The sequence below is a fragment of the Ochotona curzoniae genome, unplaced genomic scaffold (genome assembly GCF_017591425.1).
Source record: "Ochotona curzoniae isolate NIBS_2020 unplaced genomic scaffold, NIBS_Ocur_1.0 contig_2210, whole genome shotgun sequence".
Taxonomy (NCBI): domain Eukaryota; kingdom Metazoa; phylum Chordata; class Mammalia; order Lagomorpha; family Ochotonidae; genus Ochotona; species Ochotona curzoniae.
This window is the reverse complement of record NW_024465369.1, coordinates 3,693,774-3,715,427: the sequence shown is the minus strand read 5'-3', so window position 1 is coordinate 3,715,427 and position 21,654 is coordinate 3,693,774. Positions and strand designations below refer to the sequence as shown.

General features: G+C 42.0%; 1 long non-coding RNA gene across 1 annotated transcript in view; it reads right to left on the bottom strand.

Moving 5' to 3' along the window:
- The window catches only part of LOC121150575, a 183,965-nt gene extending 164,639 nt beyond the window's left edge, over nt 1-19,326 (bottom strand). The window contains exon 1 of the long non-coding RNA XR_005882993.1: nt 19,021-19,326. This is a non-coding gene — a long non-coding RNA (uncharacterized LOC121150575). The remainder of the gene's footprint in view (nt 1-19,020) is intronic.
- Between the last annotated feature and the right edge of the window lie 2,328 nt (nt 19,327-21,654).

The window sequence follows — 21,654 nt, the reverse complement described above, 5'->3', positions numbered from 1 at the left end:
CAATTAAATTCCAAGGAATTGCTTGCCATACTCTGAAATGTGGAAACTAGGGCAACTAGAAGTGTATGGTTAAAACAATTATCGGGAAAATTAAGTAGAACCAAAGGACTGCTCATGGTAGAAAACATTTTTTCTCTTTCTTATTTCCAATTTTCTCATTTGTTCATCTTCCTATTAAACAGAATGGTAGCAATCCAAAGGAAAATCCATAAGGAACTTGGCTGCATTGACCAAAGACAAATTTGAAGTCTGATTTGATGGTACAGATAGATTAGAACACAGGCCAGTAGGAATTGTAGTTAGCTGATTGGTACAGAAGAATCACTTGCATAGAACTGAGTTGGTATGCAATGGTAGAATCTGTAAGTTACAAATAAACAAGGTCAGAGGGGAAATGAACATTCAGCTAATTTATTGCCTCGAGCTGCTAGACTGTATGCTAAGAGCCAGATATACACCAGCCAGAAAAAAAAGAGAGAGAGAAAGAGAAACATCCACCATCATAAGAACCTAAAAATCTAAGGATAAACTGAAAATAAAGTCCACAGGAATTATGAGAAGGATGAAGTGTTTTGAGTTTCATAAACTTTTAAAAGTCACATGAATCCAATCCATTCACCTTAACACCATAGTCAAGATTTTCTACAATTTGGTATCAAATATTTTTCTGCTTTCATCCCAACAAAACATCTCAATTCCTACACCATACGTTCTACAGTTAACCTGTTTCACAGGCACTGTCACTTGGAGTGGTCATTTGGTACATCAGGCAAGGTACCCCTTGGGATGCCCGTATCCCATATCTGAGTACCTGATTTTGAGTCTCAGCTCTGCTTCCTGTTCTAGCTTCCTGGCAATAGACCTGGAAAAGAAGGAACCAGATAATTGCTCAAGTACTTGAGTCCCTGCCACTCACTTGGTTGAATTCTGGGCTCCCAGCTCAGACCTGGACCAGCCCTGATTATTGTTAGCACTGCAGGGGGAATTAACTAGTAGGTGGAAGATCTCTGTTAGTCCCTGTCTGTTATTCAAATAAAGTGAAAATAAACAGACAAGCCAAAAAAAAAAAAAAAAGCACCTCTGCAATACCATAGCCTATTACTCTACGGCTTCAGTAAAGCCTTTCTCTCTGCCTGGAATGTCCTCCCTTCTGCATTCCTCACAGAGTTTCCATGCGCTACCATATCTGTCTCCTGAAGCTAACTTTTCAAAGCCTCCTTAAGTGCAAAAGCCTCCTTGAGGAGCATCACCATTACCAAGCTTCTGTTACATCTTGTTTACACCTGTGGTTTGGAGCACACTGTTGTCAGTTGGCATCATAGTCCTGTGCATATCTATGTCTCCTCTTCAATTGCTGTTTTCCTGAAGAGAACCGTGTTCTTACTCATTGTCAAAGCCACAGAAGATTGAAATGACTTTGCTCTCCTTAAATAAGCACAGCCAACAAGTAAAGTCTGATTAACCTGTAAAAGTTAGTTTGGACTTTAAGAAAAAAAAGCGGGGAGGGTATCTTGCTTTTCATGTATCTGCATGTTGCTTTTCCCATGGGTTTCCCCTGTAGACTTCTGTAATTCTTGATATTTCTCATTTTTAAAATTTATTTCTATTCTGAGGAACTCTTACTTCGTCTATCTATTTGCCCCAGGAAGTTGGGCCACATCGGGAGAGAGGGACCAGTATATGCCGGCAGAACTTCCTTATCTTCAGAACATGCCACTACTCAGACATCTCAAGGAAATATATATTTTTACAGCAATGTTCACAAGGCTGTCAGCTGGAGGAAGCTTCCTTAATCAGAGCATGTCAGTCAGTAACATGAAGAGAGACAAACTCCAAGTGAAAAAGTCTCCTATTTGCAACTAAAACTAATTAGATCCCTGGACTCAATTCAGTTAATGTTTCCAAAGACTAACAAAGGAACACAGTCTACAGAGAGAATTTTTTTATCTCAAGAACTGCAAAAATTCAGGAAAGAGAGAAGTGCTGGAAACAAGGCAAGCACAACAGGGAGAGACTCTGTCCCAGGAAGTCAGTTGCTTCTGATGTAACAGACTTGGGGATTTCCAGCAAGACGATCTGCATTATTAATGCCAGCTCAGAGGAAGAGACAGTCATCCAGCCAGTCAGTGAATATTCGTTGGCAACTTAACGGGTGGCAAGATCTGTTCACAAGGCAGGGCCAGGCAGACCTGGTCTGCCTTGGGGGAACTTTCAGTCTAGTGAGGAGGTCAGACCTTATACAAACAACAACACAATTAGCTGTGGAGACTATTGTGAAAACAAAAAAAGTGGGTAGTGCTATGAAAATGCATGCGGGAATACATAAATTATTTTTCCTGTTTTTTTTTTAAAGATTTATTTTATTTTTATTGAAAAGGCGGATATACAGAGAGGAGAGACAGAGAGGAAGATCTTCCGTCCCAAGTGAGCACAACGGCCGATGCTAGGCCGATCTGAAGCCAGGAGCCTCTTCCGGGTCTCCCACACGGGTGCAGGGTCCCAAAGCCTTGGGCTGTCCTCAACTGCTTTCCCGGGCCACCAGCAGGGAGCTGGAAGGGAAGCGGGGCTGCCGGGATTAGAACCAGGGCCCATATGGGATCCCGGGCATGCAAGGCGAGGACCTTAACCACTGTGCCATCGCACCGGGCCCATTTTTTCCTCTTTTTTTCAAAGATTTATTTATTTTTATTGGGAAGGCAGATTTACAGAGAGGAAGAGAGACAGAGACAAAGATCTTCCATTGTCTGGCTCACTTCACAAGTAGCTGCAATAGCTGGAGCTGAACCAATCTGAAGCCAGGAGCCAGGAGCCTCTTCCGGGTCTCCCATGTGGGTGCAGGATCCTAAAGCTTTGGCCATCCTCGACTGCTTTTGCAGGGAGCTGGACGGAAGCAGGGCTGCTGGGATATGAACTGGTACCCATATTGCATCCTGAGGGATGCAAGGCAAGGACTTTAGCCACTAGGCTACTGCACTGGCCCCTAATTTTTCCTCTTAAAAAAAATCTATATATGTATTTATTTGAAATGCAGAAATGGATAATGAAGGACAAGGAAGGAGAAAAGGTATATGCAAACTTCCACCCACTGATTCATCCCACCATTGCCTGCAACAGCCATGGCCATGCCAGGCCAAAGCCAGGATCTTGGAAAGCCATCTGGATCTTTGGTATGGGCCTACATACTTGGGCCATCTCCTGCTGCCTTCTTTCTGCCTTGTGGCGTATCATCAGGAAGCTAGATAAGAAGCAGAGTAGCCAGGACTTGAACTAGGCACTACGACACAGGATGCAGCATTCCAAGTGGGGCTGAACTCCCTGTGCCACAATGCCTGTTCCTGGGTATGTAAACTAATGAAATTAGTTAATTTAGATAATCTAGAGATTATTGAAAGCCTTTCTGGGAAAATAACATTAAAGGTAACCGCAGCAGAACAAGTAGATACTCATCACATTTTTTAAAATGAAGACAATTTTTCTCATAAAGTTAATGTAAACATCGACATATTCACAATCAGGCTCCATGGTCATAATTGGTAGGTAAAATTGGAAGATGAGAAAAATTAAATCTGAATCAATTTATATATAGGTGGGCACTCACCCCTGTATGCTCTCACTAGCCAAACCTCAGTATTGTGCATTTGTTTATTTTTTTAATATTTATTTTTATTGGAAAGGCAGATTTACAGAGAGAAGGCGATTTAGACAGAAGAATCTTTTGTCCACTGGTTCGCTCCCCAAGTGGCTGCCACAGCCAGAGCTGAGTTGGTCTGAAGCCAGGAGTCCCTTCCAGGTTTCCCATTCAAGTGCAGGATCCCAAGGCTTTGGGTCATCCTACAATGCTTTTCCAGGGCAAAAGCACAAAGCTGAATGGGCAAATGGAGCAGTCAGGACCAGAATTGGAGCCTGAATGGAAGGCCAGCACTGTAAGCAGAGGATTAACCACGTGAGCCATCACACCGCCCCCTCTCATCAGGTATTCTTACAGTTCCTTAATACTACCGGACTCACAATTGTGCGACCACAAAAAAAGAAATTTCTATCAGTCTCCATCACAAAAGAATGAAGCATTTTCTATATCATTCATTATTATAGATCCAGCATCTATCTACTACACAGAACTTAAAATATTGCATGTACTCAAAAACGTGGAATGAATGAGTAAATGGTACAAGATTTAAAAAAAAAAATTCTGCAAGGAGTTGATTTCCAGTTCTGATTCCAGCCTTAACTCCTTACTGATCTTAGTTATTTCATTCAACCTCTTTGGAAACTAAAATTTTAAAATATCTGTTGCAGCTCAGTTATGTGCTGTTCCTGCAGATTATACTTCCTGTTCACATTTTCCATTGAATAGCTTATTTTTTTCCATCACTTATAATTTTCCTGTTTATAGGTGCTGCTGCATAGTTAGAACTAGTAAGTTTATCAGATTCTGGCTGAATGAGTGGTCCTTCCATGCATAATATCGTGGGTTATCAAAAGGCTAACATTAAAGCCAATTATCTTGCCAAGAGATTCTAAGCCAACCAGGCCTTTGAATTCCTTTTACTACTTAGAACTTAAGACGAAACAACCAAAAAAAAAAAAAAAGCACATTTTTAAAGTTCTTTTTACTTATCTTTTTAGTTCTTCCAGTAAGAGCCTAAGATTATCTAAAACTAATTGACTGGGTCCAGCACAGTAGCCTAGCGGCTAAGGTCCTCGCCTTGCATGTACCAGGTGGTCGCTGGTTCTAATCCTGGCAGCCCTGCTTCCCATCCAGCTCCTTGCCTGTGGCCTGAGAAAGCAGTTGAAGACAGCCCAAAGCCTTGGGACCCTGCACCTGTGTGGGAGACTGGAAGAAGCTCCTGGCTCCTGACTTTGGATCAGCTCAGCTCCTGCCATCACGACCACTTGGGGAGTAAATCATTGGACAAAAGATCTTCATCTCTGTCTTTCCTCCTCTCTGTAAATCTGACTTTCCAGTAATACAAATAAATAAACAAAACTTAAAAAAAATAAAATGACTGTCAGAGGGCACAATTACCCCTTCCAGATCTTGTACTGACATACACACAAGATAAATTACAGCAAGGTGCATCTTTTCCTGAATAAAACCTGAGAATCCATGTATTCCAGCTTATTGATTCATGAATATGTGGTCTTTATTATTTGTACCTTAAAAATAAAGGCTGGTGGGGCCTGGCAACATGGCCTAGCAGCTAAAGTCCTCGCCTTGAACGTCCGGGATCCCATATGGGCGCCGGTTCTAATCCCAGCAGCTCCACTGCCCTTCCAGCTCCCTGCCTGTGGCCTGGGAAAGCAGTTGAGGACGGCTCAAAGCTTTGGGACCCTGCCCCAGCGTGGGAGACCCGGAAGAAGTTCCTGGATCCTGGCTTCGGATCGGCATAGCATCAGCCTTTGCGCTCACTTGGGGAGTGAATCATCGGATGGAAGATCTTCCTCTCTGTCTCTCCTCCTCTCTGTATATCTGACTTTCCAATAAATAAATAAATCTTAAAAAAAAAAAAAAAGATTTTTCAGGAAGTGAACACACAATTTTGAAAAATGATTTAGAATCTTCTAAAACATGGCTCATGTTTCTCCAGTGTTTTACCCAAGAACACACAAGTGTACCAGTTGGACCCTGCCTTGTTAAAACATAAAGCAATGGTTCTCTTGGCCTTTCTCAAGGACTGAGGGCCAAGTCTTAGACACACAGGAAAGGATTACTGTCACAAAGAACTTTAATCAATTTCTGGGAAGTGTTAATAAGCTTTATAAAAATAGACCAAAGATGTTATTTGAACAAAAATAGTGGCATCCATCCTAGTATAAATCATCTGTTTATGTCAGAGGAAGATTCACAAAAGTTTGACCAACTTTTTCCTTGCCAAGAAAATAGACTGTTATTTAATTGCTTATATATTCATGTATGTACTTAAAAGGCACACTCATAAAAACACACAAAACACACATAAAAAAGCAGGGCTGTACTAGGGCCAATAGTAGAAGCTGGAAACACAATAAAAATCTGCAATACGTATAGCAGGAACCCAATTTCTTGAGCCATCACCATCACCTCCCTGGGTCTACATTAGCAGAAACCTGAAGCAAGGAGGTAGAGCTGATTAACAAGTCCAAGTGTGGAGCCCGGCGGAGTGGCCTAGCAGCTAAAGTCCTCACCTTGAACGTCCGGGATCCCATATGGGCGCCGGTTCTAATCCGGAGGCTCCACTGCCCATCCAGCTCCCTGCTTGTGGTCTGGGAGAGCAGTTGAGGACGACCCAAAGCCTTGGGACCCTGCACCCGTGTGGGATACCCGGAAGAAGTTCCTGGATTCTGGCTTCGGATCACGGAAGATCTTCCTCTTTGTCTCTCCTCCTCTCTGTATATCTGACCTTCCAATAAATAAATAAATAAATCTTAAAAAAAAAAAAACAAGTCCAAGTGTGTGGGCATCTTAACCACTGCTGCAGCTATTAGGCTAAATGCCCACCCAAGGTCCAATTATTGTCTCACAGAAAGGAACTTGTGTTTTATCAACATTGCTTGCATACACTAATATTTCATATATTACATACTTCAAACACTTTATATATCTTATGAATATGAATTAGAAATGTTCATAAAATAGCTTTTTTGAGGTATAATTTACATACCACATCACTTAGCTAGAGTCTGCAATTCATTAACCTTTAATATAACACAGATGTGTACGTCTACCAATACAGTCACTTTCAGAGCACTCACTATGCGAACAGCCTTCCCAGACTTTAAACAATGTGCAACTACTAATCTCTTCTCAGTCTCCATAAGTTTGCCTCCTCTAGACAGAAAATTTTCTAACAAGGAAATCCTATAATCTGGCTGGCACAGTGGTGCACTAAGCTAATCCTCTACTTTGTGGCAGCAGCATCCCCACATCAGCACTGGATCAAGTCCTGGTGGCTCCACGTCCAATCCAGTTCTCTGCTTATGGCCTGAGAAGGTAGTGGAGAATAGCACAAGGCCTAAGGCCCCCGCACCCAGATGGGAAACCCAGAAGAAGTTCCTGGCTCCTAGCTTTGACATTGCAGCCATTTGAGGCATGAATCTGTGGATGAAAGATCTCACTCTATGTCTATCCTCTCTCTGTAAAATCTGCCTCTCGAATAAAAATATTAAAAAAAATTAAGAAAAGAAATTCTCTAATCTGTGGTTCTTTGGGGTTGGTGCTTCTAGAGTGATGTTTTCAAGGCTGTTCCACATTGTAAAAGATACCAGTACTTCACTTCTTTTTACTAATATTACACCATAGTGCAGCTATAGCACATTTTGTCTAGTACCCAACTGATAAATAAGTGACTTACTTTCACTCTTCGGATGCAATGAATAATGTTACTAATTTAGTATTGGTACCATGGACGTACATTTTATTTCTCTTAGGTCTGTCTATTAAGAGTGGAACCGGTAAATTGTATAGTAACTCTATGCTCAAACATTTGAGAAACTGCTAGACTATCAAAGCACTTACATTCTCAACAGATGTGCCGGGGAGTTTCAGTTTCTCTACATCCTTGCTGAAAACTTGCTGTTCTATTTATCATAGCTCTGTTAGTGAGTATGCGATGGTACCTCGTGATGGTTTTGACTTAAATTTCCGTAATAACTATGTTGAACACTTTTTTGCGTATTTATTGACTACATGTATATCTTCTTTGAAGGAAGATATATTTGGATCCTTCAACAATTTTTAAATTGGATTATATGGGTTTTTTATTATTAATTGTAATCTTGTGTTCACAGGGAATATTTACTAGTATCGATAATGTGGAAGTCATAAAACAAATTTAAAATAGTAGAAATCATATAAAGTGGGCATCTTTAAAAAATAACAGCAAAAAATAAAATTCACTTGGAAGAGTGACACAGAAGAGACAAAGGGAGAAATCTTTCTTTTTTTTCCTCAGGTTTATTGAATTATATTTTCAGTCTTACTTCATGGTAGCATTCTGTTTTTTAAAAAAGATTCACTTATTTTTATTGCAAAATTAGTTATACAGAATGGTGGAAAGACAGACAGGAAAAGCCTCCACACAATGATTCACTCCCCAAGTGACTCCCATGGCCGGAGCTGAGCCAATCTGAAGCCAGGAGCCAGGAGCTTCTTCCGGGTCTCCCACGCGGGTACAGGGTCCCAAGGCTTTGGGCCATCCTCGACTGCTTTCCCAGGCCACAAGCAGGGAGCTGGAAGGGAAGTGAAGCTGCTGGGATTAGAACTGGTACCCATATGGGATCCCGGCATGTCCAGGGCGAGGACTTTAACCAGTAGGTTACTGCACTGGGCCCGGAAGAAATCTTTCAAATCATTGGTACACTCCCCAGATACCTGCACTAATGAAAGCTGTACTGGGCTACAGCCAGGAGCCAGGAACTCCACTCAAGTTTTCCCCATGGGTGGCAGGTACTCTATTATTAGTACCATCATCTGCTGCTTCCCAGGGTGTGCACCTGCCAGAAGCTGGATTGGAAGTGAAAGTGGAACTTGATCCCAGGCACTGTAAGAGGGGATGTTGGTGTTCTGGACCAAAAATCTGACTCCTCCTGTCACTACAGATGTGGAGCTAACATAGTTCCTGAGTCTCTCAAATGGATTTTAGCAGAATGTTCTCAACATTGCTACTCACAATTTTGCATGTTTAGAGCCCTTCATCCCAACAAAGTTGCAAGTTTTTGAAAGACAGATGATACCTGCCCCCCTTTGAATGTTGATATTGAACATATCTACTTCTCAATAATGTTACCTGTCCAAAACAAATTCTTCAGAAGCTAAAACTATTAGAGATTGTCTTTCATCAATACTTACAAAGTACTATCATATACAGTGCCTTATATTATGCTAGACCTACAGGAAACATACAAATATGTTTAGTCATCCCAGGAATTCAATGAGGTGAGACTGAAGAAGCCCTGAGGCCATGGGGTTGGGACAAGAGAGGAATCTCCAAAGCTTTCACATTAGGAAAGGACAGAGCAGAGGACAGCTCTTAGGAAGGTTCTTCAGGTGAAACTGTATAGGATGGACAAGTTAAGTACAAACAGGGCAAAAGACTAAGGAAGCAAAGTTAGAGTTTCAGATTGTTCAATTGTGAGAATAAGATAAAGAACTAGTGAAAAACAGACATTCAGGGAGAAAGGAAGCCAACACAACAGCAATTAGAAAAATTGTGTTTTTCTTTTTAAAGATTTATTTACTCTTATTGGAAAGGCAGACATACAGAGAGGAGGAGAGATAGAGAGGAAGATCTTCCGTCCAGTGGTTCACTCCCTAAGTGACCACAACAGCTGTAGCTGAGCCAATCCAAACCCAGGAGCTCCTCCGGGTCTCCCACGCGGGTGCAGGGTCCCAAAGCCTTGGGCCGTCCTCAACTGCTTTCCCGGGCCACAGGCACGGAGCTGGATAGGAAGCAGGGCTGTCAGGATTAGAACCGGTGATCATTTGGGATCCCATGCGCACAAGGCGAGGACTTTAGCCACTACTGCTATTGCACTGGGTCCTCTCTATTATTTTCATTCTTCACATATGTATACAAACTCATTTTGAAAGAATGGGAATACATAAATAGATATACACATATAAGACAGAGAAATAGGTAGATATATAAAAAATAGAGTGACAGAAGACAGCTAGATATTCTTTCTTCAGAAGTGAATTTCAGAGAGTACATAAAAATTCACACAAAATTGGACAAAGAAATAATTATGGTTAGAAAACGGTATGAAGTAGAAAGTGATATCATTACGTGAAATCATACTATGAGGATAATACAATGTGATACATGAATCATTGCATAAATAAATAAACAAGCAAACAGTACGCATTCACTCGACACATAGACTAAGCACCTCCTATTCTGCATCAGGTACTGTGATGGCAGAAAATGTCACATTGCCTTGAAACACCCACATCACTTGAGCAAATGACATATTGCGTTTGACCCAAAAGCTAACAGAAATTGTTAACTAGATATTAGTGTGGCTTTACTTCATAATCATGTTTTCTTTTTATTTTCCTTCCTCTTATTTATTTTTATTTTATCTCCTTTTTTTGAGAGAAACAGAAAGATAAATTTCTCTTGGCTCACTCCCAGTGTCTAGCCCAGGCAAAACCAGGAACTGGGAATTCAAACCAGGTCCACCACAAGGGTGGCAGAGATCCAGCTATTCAAACCATCGCCACTGCCCCGCCAGGGTCTGCATTAGTTAGGTCTCAGTCCCACTGGGTACATCAATGCAGACAAGGCAGTCTGAACTGCCAGACTAAATGCCTGCTGCTTTCTTCTTTCTTTTTGGATAATAATAGATGCAGTGAAAGAACAGGAAAGTTCAGAGCAAGCTGAGTAGCAGACAGCTGTGCTGCTTTTATCATAGCTCTACATTTCAATGATGCTCTTGGGTGGATGTGACCTTAAAATATACTTAATCAAATTAAAATACTTATCAGTAATATATCTAAATACATTCCAAGCATAATTTATCTTTTTTTTTTAAAAAGCCAGTCTATTGAGTGCTTAATAAACTTTTTCATTTCTTTCAATTTGATCAACCTGAGATACCTGAATGACTACATCACAGGCTTATACTTCTCTAGAAACATCCTAAACAAAACGCTAAAAATGACTGGCTCCTTTCTTTGTGAAACAGAAATGGAAATGTCATATTTATGCATTTGCAAGCAATGAAATAAAATGAAACTATTTTCATGTGATACACACACACACACACACACACACACACACACACACACACACACATAGACATCCATATGTATACACGTATATACTGAAGTTTCATGATGAAGTAGCTTGAAGCAGCCAGGAAGGTGGGTACATTAACCTCACACAACAAAGCTTTCGAAATACATGACAATATTTATTAATTACTGAAAGGTTTTAAAATATTGAGAGGCATAAAGAAAAATCTAATCATTGTGATCCTACCAACTATAGGTTAGCACTTGACATTCCTTCTTCAGAGTGTGACTTCAGAAGTCTTTGTCATATCAAATATTTATGTGAAATTCTTTGAATTTACAAGCCCTGAGGATAGGACTTTTCCATCCAGACTATGGCATAGTGCTAGAATCAGAGAAAAAAATGTGAAACAGGCAATTTGCTCAGATAAAATTCATTATGCACTTTTCTTAATGCATCCATTAAAATAGGGGAGAAAAACTGCTAACAATAGGTAACTTTTTCACCAGGACAAGATATGCTATTATTGCCCTAATAACCAAATTACTCTGCAATATTACTTTCACTCAAGAATTTTACATGCTTAATAAGAAATGTCAGGATGGGGTGTGCTTGGTATTTTCACAGTCATTTACAGCCGCACCTCAGAGCATTATAGAATGTTCAATTGAAATGTAATTTCCCAGCTAAGTTACAGCTCTACAAAGGGCTACGGCAGCACAAACCTTCAATTTTGTCCTAGAGATTTTGAAGTTTAATGTTATTATGACTACTTTACATGCCAAGGTAAATCTAACAGTGTTAAGTTACACTCAAGAGAGCAGAGTAAAATGACAATCACTGATTACAACAATGCCTCCAGACTTAAGCTGCTACTTTAAAATATAACTAATGTCAGTAGTGGAAAGATGAAAGCAACTTGACCCCTACATGTGAAGTCAACACACTAATTCATATTCAAATATGTCAGTGATATAAAAATGACAGAAAGTCAGGATACCTACACAAGGCTTCAAAGATAAGGCCAAATTAAACTTGACTGAGAAACCAAGGTAGGGTCTGACACGATGGCGCAGTGGTTAAGGTCCTCGCCTTGCACACCCGGGATCCCTTCCAGCTCCCTGCCTGTGGCCCAGGAAAGCAGTCCAGGACGGCCCAAGGCTTTGGGACCCTGCACCCACGTGGGAGACCTGGAAGAAGTTCCTGGCTTCGGATCGGCATAGCAGCGACCGTTGCACTCAGTTGGGGAGTGAATCATCAGATGGAAGATCTTCCTCTCTGTCTCTCCTCTCTGTATATCCGCCTTTCCAATAAAAAATAATAAAAAATAAATCTTTTAAAAAAAACCAAGGTATTATGACTACCACCAATCTTAACTAAATTATTTTTTTATAAGTTTAATTGCAAGTTTACCCTAGACAACCTGGCTAGTATTTTAGACCTTTAAATTTTTTTTATTTATCAGTTCAAGGACTGAGATAGTTTAAGAATCTTTATGGCAGATTTGTGAATAATTATATGATATGTGATGTATATAACAGGACTCCCTGATGTTTAGATAATGCTAAGACCTTTTGAATGAGAGCCTGAGTGAAAGCAGTAGCTCCAAATTTCCTTCCTTTGTGACTTTTCGGTCTAAATCTCCCTATTATATTTTCATTGTTTAGGTGTTATTGTATTAGCAGGCAGGGCAAGCCTGATAAGAGCAAAGGAAAGGCTTTACACAGCCTGGAGAAGGCAGAATGAATTTCCTCCAAAATCAGCCAGGCACCCACCCTAGGGGCCTGGAACTATGGGAATTTCCTACAGAAAGCTGTACTAGCCTGTAACTTAATTTTCAACCTAAGATCACTGGGGCCTGGAGTGTGGAACATTCTCCAACTCCAAGTAAAATCAAATACAAATTAAAAGTTCAGGTGAATTTCTCTTTTGTTTGGATACCAGCCTATTGTCAGGGACCACAGGAATGGAAAGAAGAGGTTTCTACTTCAACCTCTTAAACTGTGAAGAATTGAAACACTAAGTTTGAGGATAGCAACAGCACAAAGACTCAGAAGAAAAAAAAAACCAAAAACTTTAAAGCCACTTCTGAAAACCCATGAATGTCACATATTATGCTCATAGGATATCCTATCCAAAAGGATTTGCTTCTTTGCTTTGTCAGCTCACAGCTGTGACTGTCACATTCTTGAGGTGAAACTATGCTCCATGTCCATGTAAGCCTGAGCTGAAAGCTACCAACCACAAATATGCAGCCCTTAGCGCACCCTGGCCTCCCATCATTACCAAAAACACTTGAGATACTGCTTGATTTATTAACATGGTGAGTGATTCTACTAGAACAACAATTCCCACCATGGGGTGATCTTGTCCTCTGCCTCAGGAGACATTTGGCAACGTCTGGAAACACGTTTAATGGTTACAACTAGGGGTGGGAAGGGAAATGCTACTGATATCTGATGGATAGAGGCCAAAGCTGTTGTTAAATATCCTACAAGGCATAGAAAGACTAGCTCCCCTCAGCAAAGAATTACCTTGCCGAAATTAAGATTGTCTAGGCTAGGGTTCTATTTTTTTCTACAACTGCTCTATGGAAATAGGTGTATATATATGGGCGTGTAAAAAGGGGATAGGTGCTGGGGTCCGTGCAGTAGGTCGAGCTCCGAACTCAGCTTGAGCTGGCCTCCGACAGATAGGAATGCATTTACTTTTACTTGTTCCTATCTCTCCACCCCTAGGCATCTTCTCTCTACCTTTTTGTAACTGGTCACTATTCTGTTTTCACCAAATCTGTAACTTCCTAGTGAAAGACGACACAAAGGGGTCACTTTTAGCACAAAACAAATGTTGTCGTCGCCCAGAAACCAAATGGTACACACCAACTTTTCAAGTGACTGCAACTATTTTTGATGAATTGAGCTTCTTCTCTAAAGAACAGCTTAGATAATGCTCTGTGTCACTGTAAAGAGGTTTTTGAATTGCGTGGTTTTCTGGTTTACATTAGCTGCCCAGGCTCTGCGAATGCAGGCTCTTGACCAAGTGAAATTTCTTCTTCCTAAAACAGGTTAGTCAAAGGAACAAGATCAATCTGGAAGGAAATATGAAACCATGGGAAAGAAGATAAGCCTGACAATCTGATCAGCTTGTTCTCATAAGAGTCAAAGTTTTGCAATGCCAAGACCACCTGTTGAAGTCAGGAAAAGAAAAATCAGAAGGAAACAAAAATGTCTAGAAAGCGGCAATTAAAACTAAACCAGAGGACAAGGCGATATAGGGGCAGAGGATGCCACTGAGTTCTGTTCTCATAACTATCTCACATCTATCCCCCACCACACATAGAAGTACAAATACACCTACTTTGGGGAGGAACTAAAGGATGACACACATCCTTCATCCATTACGCATCACAGAACTTACAACCCTAATATTATCAAAAGGTAGGAAGCTCTATTCCCCAAGATCCTGGAAAGTAAAAGCAGTGTCCCAAGAAGCCCTTATCTGATACCATCTTTTGACCTGGAACATGGTTTTTATTCCCTGTGCCTGGGCTACAGAGTATAACATGTAAGAGAAAAAAAGATTGAGCCCTTACCAAAAATTATACACCCTTAACTTGAAATCAGGCAGAGTGGCTTAATGAGGAGTCCCTGGCTCAAAATAAGCTCTCCACTGACTATCACAATGCCTGTAGCCTACCACACGGAATTCATTCCAAACACTCCCACCAGAAAAAGAAGTGTGCTTTTTCACACTTGCCTGCCCACATTCCCTTTGTTCTGCTGATCCCTCTGTGAAAAATAGTCTGAACCTCATGCTCATCCTCATGCTTGTCTTCTCTTTCATGAAGATTAGGCCCAAATGTCATTTGGAAGGAATTTCCCTCTTGGCCCTTCCCGCCTCTGCTATGCTTCTGTAATAACCAGTTCACAACATCGTCACCATACCCAACACATTTTCACAACCAGTCAGTGGACCTCAGATGTTTAGTAAGCAAGACAGTCATTTAAGTAATCTGTTTAAAAATACAGTTTTTGTCCTGTGCAGATTTTGGTTCAGCAATTGCAGGGAGGGATCAGGAAACTGCATTCCCTAGTGATTTTTTTTTAAAATGACCATTTCATTTGACAGAATTTTTAATTGTGTATATTTAAGGCATCCCATGGGGGCATTTTGACATACATATTCCTTGTACAATGATTCCCATAATCAAGCTAATTAACATATGTATTACCTCACATGGTTATGTTTTTGTTGGCAGAGAACACTTAAATGCTATCCCATTAAGAAATACATGACTTTATTGTCACCATGTTATACATTAGGTTTCTGTAACTTACTCATCTCACAACTGAGCTTTCTTGCCAACAACACTTTGACTAACATCTCCCCAATGATTGATAACCACAATTCAACTCCTTCTTCAAACCCATCTCTTTTATATTGCACACACAAAGATACCATGGAATATTTGTCATTTTATGATCCTTAGTGATTCTGATGCTGGTGTCTACACTCTAGGCACACAGGAGAACTTGGTCATTGAACTGGAGGATACACACCATCTTTATTTCATCTTCATAACACCAGCCTTGGTCTAGAACATGGTCTAGGGAAAGTCCATGTTTGATAAAAGTGGTTGAATGAATGATCCCTGAAATATCTCCAAAAGAAAAAGCCCGAATGTATAGTAGGAGAGTGTTAGACCAGGAAAAGAGATTACAAGGCAGAGAGGATAGAAAACTGAAGCCCCATTTCCAGCTATTTTCTAATTGCTGAGGAACACTATGAAAGTCCCATCCTTAGCACTGACACCTGGTACTGAGCTTCTCTCACCCACACGCGAGGCTTACACCAATCAGCTCCCTGTGGACTGGATATTTCCAGAACTACATCCAGGAATACATGCTTTCTGTTAAATGCCCTTCTACATTTCCTCATTATCCATTTTTTAAACCTTTGTCGAGATATCATTGAGATACAAAAAAATTACATACGTTGAATGCCTAGTATATAACTTAATGAACTGGAACATACACATATACCAATAACACCATCTCCAAAACAAGGTATTGTGTGTGTGTGTGTGTTCGTGTGTGTGTGTGTAAATAGAACATTTGTGTTCTATTTAAAGTTTAAGGTACACAGTTTGGTATTGTCAACTATAGGCACTATATTGCATGAACCATCCCTAAAATGTAATTACCATCCATTCTTTTGAAGATTTATTTATTTTCATTGGAAAGGCAGATTTACAGAGAAGAGACAGACAGAACTATCTTTCATCTGCTGGTTCACTACCCAAGTAGGCATTATGGCTGTAGCTGAGCCCATCCAAAGCCAGGAGCCAGGAGCTTCTTTCTGGTGTCCATCATGGGTGCAGGAACATCCTCTATTGCCTTCTCATGCCATAAGCAAGGAGACAGATCGGAAGCATGGCAGCTGGGACACAAACCAGCACCTATACTGAATGTCAGTGCTCATAGGTGGAGGATTAGCCAACAGAGCCACTGTGCCAGCCCCAGTTATCATCCACTTTCAAAAGTCAGTAGTACCCAACTTGAGATAGAATGTTTTAGAGTTCCATTTGGAAGAAGGCAATGAGAAAGTCTCCATAAGATACTACTTCTACACAATTATACAAATCTATATCGTTAACATACTAATAATATCAAGAAAGAATGCAGCTTATAAAGCAAAGTCTCAAAATTGCTATACTTGGTGTAGATGACAAGTTAGGATGTTAAAAAAAAAAAGGGAGTGTATGTATATGGTTTAAAATGAGCTGAACAAAAATTTTCAAGTTTCCTACTAGATAAAATGGGTTTGGTTCTTTTCATACTGTTTCCTATCCTAATCCAGTGGAAGCTGAAAATATTATTCATCCATCCAACCCTCAGGGCCAGAGTTCTGTGTTATCAGAATGTTGTTTTGTTTCCAGATTGTTTGATGTTAATGGCTTGGTCACCAATAAGTTCTTTCAGAATAAACTTAAAGTTTATTCTTTCAGAATAAACTTAAAAAAAAAGTTATTAAACTTAAAAAAAAAGTCTGAAAGAATATTTAAGTGCAAAGCTTTCCAATACAATTTTTGGAAAGGGATTTGTTATATATTTACTGGGAAGTTAAAAAGAGAATACAGAGAATTTTCATATAACTTTCATCAATTTCTCCTAACATTAACATCTACATAGCCTTGATGCATTTGTCTATACCAGGTTATGACACCTTGCTGGTCAGATCCAAATGTCTGTTTTTGTAGTACCTCCAAGCAAATGGTACCATAGTCTCCTACCCATAATTTGACTTTCCAGGATTTCATCTATTCACAGTCAACAATGGCCTAAAAATATTAAATGGAAAATTCTAGAAATAGCCTATAGGGTGTTTTTATCCAAATATTTTAATTGTTTATTTATTTTAATTGGAAAGTCAGATATACAGAAAGGAAGAGAGACAGAGAGGAAGATCTTCCATTCGTTCATTGATTCACTCCCCAAGTAGTCACAACAGCCGTGGCTGCTCTGATCCGAAGCCAGGAGCCAAGAGCTTCTTCCAGGTCTCCCATGTGAGTACGGGGTCCCAAGGCTTTCCCAGGCCACAAGCAGGGATCTCAATGGGAAGTGGGGCTACCTGGACTAGAATCAAAGCCCATATGGGATCCCGGAGCATGCCAGGCAAGGACTTTAGTCGCTAGGCTACCGTGCCGGGCTCGTGGTTCACTTTTATTGTGCCTACTTAATAAATTACATTTTTTCACGGGGAGGTATGTATAGAAAAAAGACAGTATATGTAGAATTCTATATTACCTACGGTTTCAGATGCCACTGGATCTTGGAACATATCCTTTATGGATAAGGAAGGAGTGCTATATGCTTTTAAAAGGATGGAAACTTCAAAAGAAGTCGAATATTTCATGACACCCAGAAGTTTTTTGATATTCAGATTCCACCAACCGAGCCCATTGCTTTACATACTGTCGGGTTGCTTTGACACTGCTACAGCAGAACTGGGTAGGTTTTATCCTGTGATGCTGTACAGAAAAGATTCTAAACTAAGAAGCTAACACTGGAACGTTCCTGTTAACTAAAGCACTAGTTTCGCCCACTTGCCTTTCACTAGACAGTGCAGGAGCCACGCTGTGCTTAGCAAACACGTTCGTGTGTCAAACTCCGCTCCCACCCACCCAGGTGCACCGTAGCTCCGGCTTCGGAAAACATTTCTGTTGTACAAATGAATGTCAGCTGGCCACTTGAACAAGATCTGTTTTTGTTGTTTGTTTGGGGTGTTTACGTGTTTTTACACAATAGGCAGACAATTGAATGCAACATCTGGGCAAAGAACGCACTTGAAGATGGAGGAAGCGCTATATTTGTCCAAGCAAGCAGTCCCTGAGCTTTGCCAAGGGAAGGTCCCAACTCAGGTCCTTGAGAAGTCGGGGAGGGGCGGCGGGAGCAGGGTCCCCAACTCAATCAGCGTGAGGGCCTGCCCGGGTCCCACGCAGTCGCCGCCCCACCCCGGGCTCCTTTGTTCCCTCTTTCCCAGCCCAGCCTGTGAACGCCGGCTCCGGCTGTCAGTGGGCTCTGCAGGCGCGGGGCTGGCGGGCGGCGTCCGGTTGCCGAGCAACGGTCGGCGAGGCCGCTCGGTGCCGCCAGCGCAGAGCCACATCCGCACCAGCCAGTCTGCGCCTCGAGTCTGTGGCCTGGTTTCCCCACCACCACACTCCACCCCACCCCCTCTATTGTTGTAGCTGACACAAAAGGACACAACTCTTGGGTGGGCACCCGGCCTGCGCTGCCTGACACACCAGGCCATTTTTCGGGCCGGGGCTTTTGTGGAGTGGCCCGCTTCACCCTCCAGGGTCATCACTGCGGGCCTGTCACCAGCACTCTTTTCTTCCCTCTCTCCTCGCCGCATCCACCCACCTACCGGCTTTGTTGCCTTCGGCGGGCGGGCGGGCGGGCGGGCGGGCTGGGCTGGGCCCTCCCTTGTTCGCCTTTTGGCTGCGGTGAGGTCACCCGGCGGCGGCGGCGGCTGGGGCGCGCCTCCCACCCGCTTCTTCCCCTCCCAGCGCCCCACATAAACTCCCAGGCCTATTCAGTCATCTTTTCTTATCTCTTTCCCATCCTCCCCATCCCCCTGACTCTCAAGTTTCTAAGGCTGCCGTTGCCATAGAACTCGAAACAACTTGAGGGCTGAAGGGAGGCTTTCTGTGATGTCGGCCAAACCCCCCAAAAATCAAGGGATACACCCTGGCCAAGTTCTTGGGATTCCCAACGCGCCCCTCCTGGCTCCAGAGTCGCGTTACCTTGTGACCACGGTGTACAGCAACGTGTGTTTGGGTTCTGCGAAATTCTGTGGTGACTTGAGGGGAGAAATTTTGTTTCCTCAGGAACAAATTGCTTGTAAGAGTCGGAAAGGGTCTCCTTCCAATGGGAACCCCCCGCCAAGGGATGAGTTTGTTTTTTGTTTTGTTTTTTTCCTTCAGCCGTGTAACAACGAAGAAACAGTGCTGCGCCATCAGGATTTTTAGAGCCGAACCTTACTTGAGGAGGCACAAGCACACTGAGGCAATTCTAAGTGACTTGTGGGCCTTTTCGGTACCACGGAGCTATACGAAATGCCTGTTGTTCAGCCTAGAGTTCCCACTGAAGAGGGCTCCAGCCACAGCGCCATCCACAGGCCAGGGCCGGGGACGCAGGTGCCCAGTGCACATCTTAACCCCCAGGTTCCCTTCATTGCGCACCTGAAACATATAGTATACCTTGACCTGAAGCCTCATGCCATCTCTCTCTCTCTTTGGGTCCCAAAGCTTTGGGCCGTCCTTGACTGCTTTCCCAGGCCACAGGCAGGGAGCTGGAAGGGAAGCGGGGCCGCCGGGATTAGAACCAACGCCCATATGGGATTCTGGGCGTGCAAGGCGAGAACCTTAACCACTGCGCCACTGCGCCACCACGCCGGGACCAAAAGGTAGGTTTTAAAAGAGAGAGAAGGAGAGACAGAGATAGAGGTCTTCCATATGCTAGTTCACACCCCAATTGGCTGCAGTGGCTGGAGCTGAGCCAGTTTAAAGACAGGAGCCAGGAGCTTCTTTCAGGTCTCCCACATGTGTGCAGGGGCCCAAGGACTTGGGCCATCCTCCACTACTTTCCCAAGTCATAAGCAGAGCTGGATGGGAAGTGGAACAGCTGGAACTTGAATGGTATTCATACGGGATACCAGTGCAGCAGGCAGATGATTACCCTGTTATGCCACCACTCAGGCCCTTCCTTTTATCTATTTTTAAATGTTTAGTTTCAGGCAAACCCCTGTTGCTATAAATCAGTCAATCATGGCCGATGTGCAAATATTTGTTAGTGAATGTGGCACAAGTTCTGATTCATCAGAAAAGATGCCCGACCAGGACACATTGAGCCTGGTCAGAAACCTGCATGAGAGTGAGCCAGCTGAGCACTGCTGACATTCTTCAGGATGGAAACATTTTGTTGGGCAACCTGATGAGAAATTAGGGGAATCCCAAAAAAGCAAAATAGGTGTTTGCCCCCAGATATTTATCATTTGATTAAAAAGAACAAGCAAAACTAATATTCATTAACAACATCAAGTGTTACAAAACAACAAATTTATTCAAAGCTTGAACTTCTCATTAAAATAATAGCTTAACTTGCACAACAATCCCAGGACATGACGTGTATTATTATTATCATCCCCATTTTATCTGTATAGAAACCCAATTGTTAAAGACTTCTTCTTCCAGATTTTATCTATTTAGATTATACAGAAAAAAAAGACAACAGATCCACTTTGGTCCTTGCCTGCAATGTCTCAGGTGCAGTTCCAGGCTTGCTAACTCCTGCATATAAATCAGCACACTTCAGAAATGGGGATTTCATAGTCATGCATAGGACAAGTGGAAGGAAGCAAAGTTCTAACCAAGGGGCATTGATAGGAGGTCGAATCCTGAGTCTAGAGCAGAGATTACAGGAAAGAGGGTGGTGGTGATTTAGCCTCAGTTATCCAGCATGGTTGGGGGAGAAAAAACAAAGTAACCGTGCTTTGAATGGAAAGAAAGAAAATGTATGGGGCTATCTAGGAGGAGGGGCCCCAAGCCTCAACCACAGACCAGAGGTGGCAGTTGGGTAATGAGGCCTTCAAGGCAAGCAGATGAAGAAAGGAAAGAAGTGATGTAAGAGGCCCTTGGGAAAGCATCTCAGCCACTGACACATGTGGGGGATGTGAGACAGAGTTGTGGAACTTTTAACTGTGCCCAAGCCTTTTATGATAAATACCTCCCCAGTGGGCTGTAAGAGACAACTCTGCAGCCGCAAGTGCCTAACTCACCCCTTAGTAGTTCACTGATAGAAAATTGGAACCCATAAACAAATATTAAATTACTTCACATTATGTAAAACAGTGGTAGGTCCACAGTAGAAACTAATTTCATATTTATTGACTGACAGCTTAAATAAATAAAGATAAATTAATAAATTAAATAAAGATAAATGTAAATCCTAAACTTTTGTCCGTGTGTGGTCAGCTTCGGTTGTGATGATAATCTGAAGGCCTCCAAAACATGGAAGGGCAATGAGAAGGCATGGAAGACAGCCATGCCCTGATGCTGCCTGTAACTTGAGTCTAACACCTTGAGAAGATCATTTGGTTCCAGTGGCCTTGGCCATCCTGTTTGTTGATTGCTTAGGGTGGACTCAAAGCATCTGAACTACAAAAGTCCAAATTTAACAAATGTATACCTACCCCCAAAGACTTAAAGAACAATACAGAGTGTATTTTTGTGCTGGGCAGAACTTGGCAATTCTTTCCATAAGTAACCATCAGTATTCCTTAGATTCTTTTCCTATAAGAATGCTACTGATTGTTCTCATGTGGGGAGAGCTGTTCCCATCAACTTCGATTCCCATGATTTCACACTCATGGAAATTTT